The 6,941-nt window shown below is 35.8% G+C and overlaps 1 long non-coding RNA gene across 1 annotated transcript in view; it reads right to left on the reverse strand.

Annotated features, from left to right (window-relative positions):
* Positions 1 to 5,573, reverse strand: part of LOC103799423 — a 19,208-nt gene extending 13,635 nt beyond the window's left edge. The window contains exon 1 of the long non-coding RNA XR_624735.1: positions 5,511 to 5,573. This is a non-coding gene — a long non-coding RNA (uncharacterized LOC103799423). The remainder of the gene's footprint in view (positions 1 to 5,510) is intronic.
* Positions 5,574 to 6,941: the final 1,368 nt, after the last annotated feature.

Here is a 6,941-nt window from a genome sequence, read left to right on the forward strand (position 1 = left end):
TTTCATGATGGAAATTTATCACAGATACAGTCATGTTAAAAGGAAGAAGGAAGATTTGTTCCTCTCTTGCTTGACCTTTCTGAGTAGCTCTGTGGTGTCGATGTGTACCTTCTAAACATCAGTGCTGGAAGAGTTCAGGAGTTCTTTCTGACAGTGTACATATTAAGCCAGGGCTTACATCACCTTCAGTGAGAACACACAAATTTAGAACTTTTTCAACTTGCTCCCACATAGGTAGGCTACACTAGTAGACAGACAATCAGGTTAGTGTTAACAAACTTAACCCAGAAGCACTTCCTGCAGGATGAAAAAACACTACTTATCCTGAGGGTGGGCTGGGTTTTTCTGTAAATGCAGTATTCACAGAAGGGAACATCAGGAATCCACTCAGGAGCACATACATAGGGCTTCATTCAGTAGTGGTACCATGAATTTGCCAGGCATGTAACACTCAAACAATGATTCATACTATCATTCTACATTAAACATTTGAAAAGAACATTTTTGCACCTTTCCAGGTAGCACCCTCAACCAATATGGTTTAATTAGGTGAAAAAATATTTTAAATAAAACCAAAATACAAACAGTTAAAAATATTTTTATTAAAATATCCTGTCCCAGTCAATGATACCAACTAAATTATGTTTATGAAGTTATTCTAGGGCTATTAAGTGCAGTCCCTTTCCCCTCTCAAGGGGATCACAGGGATCAGAGCTCAGGTGTGAAGCAGCAGTATATGGATGTTAGAAAAAAAAACCAAAAAAAACACATATATATATAAAAGATTGCTGGTGATAGCTTTAGATCCTAGGTCTTAAAAATCAATGTCATATTAATTCTTATTTCTGATTTTCCAAGATTTCAACCTTTGAGAAAACAGCTTAGTAAAGATTTGTCCTGGACATAGTATTATGTAAACCTCCCATTCCATGTGTCAACACAGTTCTATTCTGATAAAGTATGCTGGGACATAGTTACAAAATTTTAGCACCCAGAGCACAAATGTTTGTGACTGAGTAGAAACACATATATACAAAGTTTTTGTTTTTTAAGGTGCATTATGAGCTGTACCACAGAAATATCCACAGTATCTATAGCTTTAGACAAAAATTATTCTTTTTTAAACCCTGCTTTTCTACTCATGATCAAGTAAGATGTGTTTTCTGCTCAGCTTGACTTGAAAGAAGTACTGCAAAAATGAGTTTGCATTTCTGCTTTAAATTTTGTAAGCTGGAAAGGCTTTAATTCTCCCTAAGCTTTCAGGAATCAAGTAGTATAGAGCAAACTACATGCAATGTACTCTTTGTGCACAATATATGAGCATAATAATAAAGCACAATATACACACTCAGATGGCCAAAACTTAGCCATCTGCTTAGCTTTCATCCCTCACAATTAGTTCTCTTGACCAAATTCTGCCCATGCTACACATGGACAGAAGAGGATCTGATATAGTCCTACAGGTTCTAGGCAGCTCTGAACTACCATAAAGGAGATTGCAGTTCCAGTACCAAGCTTGGCAATAATCAACAAAGTAAGAGTTTTCTTATGCCAGACCAAGAGCTGCATTTCTCCACCATGTGTCTAGTATTAAGCTGGACATAATTTCTCATTCTAGTATCTTGATTTTTTTCCCCTCAGAGCATATAAAAGGTTCCAAATCACACCTGTCTCTGCTAGACCAATTCTAGGCTCCATTCTCCACAAATAATCCTGAAGTGATGAAGAGCTGTTCCAACCAAGGTGAAGTCATTTTATAGGCACAGAAAACTATAGAATGTGTAAAGACATGTGCATATAGCTCCCTGGAAAAAGGTCTGTAATGGCTAAACTAGGATAAAATCTTAAATATAAGCTTTTCTTCATAAACATGTTCACCTAACTTAAATGACTTTATACATTTCCCTATAATTAGGCAGATGGTGATTTTTTTTCGCTTCAGCCAAATGCAGGTTGTAATTTCTTTCTCTCTCACTTAATGAAGAAGAGCTTTTCTCCCAACTGTTTTCACTCTGAAAACTCATCATTCCATATTTCTCTATTTTTTCCAAGACTATAAAATGCAGAGAACATAAATTCAGGCAAGGATACACTACAGAAACCATTTAACCCAAATGACCTACTTCTTGGGCCTTTTTGCTTTGGGATGACACATCTATACTGTATAACACCTAGCCTAGAGATTCCATACCACTAGTGCCTAAGGAGAAAGTCATAGAATTGTGGTAAATCAGAAGTAAATTAATGGTCTGATCTAACTATCTTTTGTGTCTTTTCAGGTAGGTCAAAGCTAAATTATTAAGGCCCTGTTTACTGGCATACACTTTTATTAGTGTTCTTAGTTTAAATTCCTCAGCACCTGCACTCCAAACTCTCAAAACTGAACCTGAAATCCAGAAATGAACTGCAATGCAAGAAAGAGAAAAGGACACACCTGAGTGCTATATGAGCAAACAAACAGACCAATTTGTCATGTGTCTACAATGATGGTTTGATTTCTTTAAAAACAAACATTTACAATAAAAAAAGATAAATTAAAAAGAAAACCACCACAGAAAATAACCCTCCCATAGTTTTGCTAAAAGCCTTCGAGGTCACAGAAGAATGGAGTTAAGACTTCCTTACTCTCACTCTTCTGACAAGTTCCTTTATTTCAATGATTGAATCACTTGGGCCAAAAAAGGTTTTTTAAACACAATTCTTTTTTCCTTGTTTTTTAGTTAGAACCTTTTCTCCCCTTAATTAGCACTAAAAGTTGAATTTATGACACTCAGAATTCTCCATGAAGGTAGTATACAGAAATTCTAGCATTTCAAGTGAAAAGAGCATTTAAATCACCTCATGATTTTTTACACTGCACATAAATATAAAAGACCCTTTCTTCCTTCAGGTAGACACTTCAGGAAATATATTATAAGTTAGGACAGATCCTCAACGGAAGTGTTCTTGTTTAAGATGGCTCAAAATATCAATGAGTTAAAATTATAAGAAGAATAGAAAGTACACTCCTCTGCCTATTTCTCTTTAAACTGGTGATGTTAAAATTACACAGCTCCAAGAAAGGTTGATTAATTAACCAGGTATGTGGAAATTCAAAGTCAAGGAAAAGGAGAAGTAGCATTGAAAACTAATCTGTTAAATTATTTGCTTTTACTTGTAAACTGTTTAAGAACCATTTTATGGAAAAAGAGCATTAGGAAACGAAGAGGGTAAAAGAGTTAAAGGGAACCAAGAATTCATTTATTCTCACTCAACAAGTTTATTCTAGTCACTCCCAATTTTACTGTAAGCTTAACTGAATAATCTAAGAATTTTCAGTTTAGCAAAGGAATAAGCAGGCCATTTTCTTAAGGTTTATCTCAGACTGGTGTGACACAACAGCTGAATTTTCACTGACCAGCAAGAGCAGAACAGAGCCTTTGCATATGCTGTTGTATTAAAAACAAACTTAAGCACTTTTATCATCATGTATCTCAGTGTAGCAAGTGTTGATATGTAAAGAATATTTCCTGCAAATCAGAATGGCTAGGGAGGCATTTGCAAAAGACACAAGAAATATGCCAAGGACAAGTGTGTCCACTACTGCAAGGAAAGTATGTCAGTGGTCTGGCTTAGAATTACATTCAGTGCTAGTGTGCCAGAAGTGAAAGAACAACAAAAAAAGGTGGCAGTAGGAGAAGAGATTCTGCCAAGTAATCATATCTTAAGCAACCTTGCAAGTTGGGGCAAAACCTAATCTTTCTAACATTTTAATTCTGACCACAAAAAAGGGGGAACTAGATCTTTTCATAACAAATAACAAACTTTTCAAAACAGCTAAATGAGATTTTCAGTTGTGCTACACTGCAAAATAAACAATAGGACTAGACAAGTGGGTGATTACATTTTATTTTCTGCACTTAGATACTTCTAAGCTGTGTTTTATGTTCTGGCCAGAAACAAAACTTTCTTTACAAAACTGATTTCATTGACTACTACAGGAACCTTGCTAGATTTATAGAACCATCTGCTGGTAAAAATCAGTGGCTATTTTATGCCTAACTAAACTTAAAATAATCTTTTGTTCCATAGATAGGCATATATTGCACATAGCAGCCTGCACAGCATCTAAAAATGTGGGCTGATTGTCACCTTGGTGTTGGTAGGAAAACAGTTGCCTTATCCAATATTCCACAGTTGTGTGAACAACATGTATTTTAACATGGTTTCTATTCACAGTTTAAGTGAATCATTTCCCTTTTAATTCCCCACCCCCATCTATTCATTTATATACAGATAAGCAAAGCACTTTGATGAAAGTACGTTCCAGAATACACTAAAACTCCAGAATTTGCAAGTTTATTTTTGCAGACAGGAATGATATAAAACAAGGAGCCAAAACCAAAAAACAAAGCCTGTACAACAGAGCAGATATTTGCTTATTTTAATCATCCTTTGATCATCCCTCCTCCCCAAAATCAAAACAACCACAACCAACCAGACAAGGATATTAATGCAATTAATTTAACCTGATCTTAACCCTGAGAACCTCACACTCTGGAAAATACTCTGTGCTAATGTACATCCTATGCAATGCTACTTCAAGCATTGCTCCATACAAACTAACAGAGGTCTGACTGTGATATTATCATGTAGCACCCAAAACACGTCACATTTATGTCAGTACATGTATTCAGATATGCTTCAGCAGTAGCTGCACCTTGAGAATGCTACACAATTAACACACCATCTAAACTAGATCTCCCTACCTTAAGTATTTTTTCTGTAAAAACACAAAATTATCTTCTGATTCTGAGACAGCTTTTCTCATAGTATGTAATATTTAGATGTATATTTCATCCTTAAAATTAGGTATTGGTCAGCAGTAGTATCTCAGAGTATAAAAAACGGGATTTAATCAGTAAAAATATAAACACAATTAGCACTGAAGGAAATGGGTTATTGTTCAGTAAATACATTCCAACCAAGTGCCTGTAAATTCAGTCAGGTTTGAGGCCTGGCCAATTTTTCTGGAACAGACCTGTATCACAAACAAAGGCTAACCTTCTGAAAACATAACCAAATAAGAAAATTCAGTTTGCATCTCACATACTTCCCTGACAGACTAACATTAAACCTGTTTCACTTGCTACATGCAATGACCTATTTCTTCTTTTTGGAAGGAAGATGTCAGGGCTGACATTATTGGCTATTGTTTTGTCTGTATGTATTCCTACATGTGTTACGATGTGTACTTTCCACAGTAACCTAGAGATTTCTTGTTTCAATTAAATAAGCCTTACTGCACAGAGAGAGATTTCAGATTTTTATTCAAAAAATGCAAGAAAATAAAAGATCCAACATAAGGAGGTTTTCAGAGTACATAAATGATTGTATGGCAAATCCCCACAGCCTCAAAACGTAGGTCTTATAAAGGTCATATTTAGAAATGAGTACTGGGAACAGGGAATGAAGGTTTGTATTTATAAAAAAAAAAACATTGATTCTTTGCTAAAGCAACTAATTCTTACCATTTTTAGATTCTGTTAATTCTTGGGATTGCAGTTTCTCTCAAGTAGCACAAGGAGAACAATCTGAAAACAATTTAAAAAATAAAAATGAAAAAAAGTAATTTCAACTGTCACAAAATTTAATAGGTATTTTTTTCCCCAACATAACACTGGGTGAACTAGGTATAAGCTTCACTGGTTAAGAATAAAGTCATGCAAATTATTCTACATACACTTGTGTATCACGCGCCTGCACTTCAGTGGTCTGTAGGCTTAAATATAGGACAAAGGAATCCCTGGTACCTGGATTTGCAGAACCCTATGCTATTCTTAGCACTTGGTACATTTCTGGAGAGCACTATACCTAACGGTTAACACAGGTAAAAATCAGTCAAGAGGACAAAAACCTGTCACCCTATGCTCGCTGTAATTGTGGTCGGTTGTTCCCAGGCATACTACAAAGTGTGGCTTTTTGCAATCAAGGAACAAGTATAACACAATGTAACGGACCAGAGAGTAGGTATTTTTGGACATGGCACTGCATTACATAACCTCCAGTTTTCTCCCTCCCTCTCTATTCCACATACCCCCCTATTTTAAACGGGGAGAGAAAAAGGAGAGTAAGTCCTACCTCGTTTACCTTAAATTATCACTCTCTTAATTTACTGAATTTGTAGCATACCTCCTTTGTCTGTTTTCTGATAGTGACAAAAATTAAAGTTCTCTTCTATTGATTATATATTTCTTACCTATAGCATGTATGTATGAAATGTAATTAGGTATGAGTCATACGTTTTACACAAACACACACATACATATTGGATTTAAAACTGCAAACTCATATACCTATAAACGTACACAGAAATGTTTGAAAGAAACCAGCACATCACTACACGTTCAGCAAAATATGGTTTGTTTTGGTTTTCTTACTTTTTTTTCCTCAAAAGAATCGCCCAAAATTTAACTGCTGCACATGCAAAAATTCAGAAGGCTGTTGCAAGAATGACTGCTTTCTAAAAATAAACCCCAGCAGCCTAAGAGGAATCCAGTGTCAGTGCAGAGAAGAGGGAGATTCTTTTTACACGGCAGAAGAAAGAAGATTATAAACCTATCCTAGAGCTTTGCATGCATGCTAAAAAAGCCAAGTACATTAGGTTAAAAAATGCATTTTGGTGTTTCCGGAGTGCAAAAGCAAGAAAAAGGAAAACATATTAGAAAATCACTTCTCATCTCCCCTTGAATGTGTGCAGAAAAATCCTCAGCCTAGAAATCCAGCCTTAAAGCATAAAGACAAAGAGTTAAATACATATACTGCACGTTTTCTCATCTTCTTTAGAAAAGCCTGTTTGGAAATGTGCACCGAGAGGGGAAAGCCAAGCTGCAGCAAGGTCCGGCTAAGGACAAAAAGAAATGAAAAGAAACAGACACGGGGGGAAGAGGAGGGTGGGGGAG

Source organism: Acanthisitta chloris, unplaced genomic scaffold (assembly GCF_000695815.1).
Source record: "Acanthisitta chloris isolate BGI_N310 unplaced genomic scaffold, ASM69581v1 scaffold11820, whole genome shotgun sequence".
NCBI classification, from domain to species: domain Eukaryota; kingdom Metazoa; phylum Chordata; class Aves; order Passeriformes; family Acanthisittidae; genus Acanthisitta; species Acanthisitta chloris.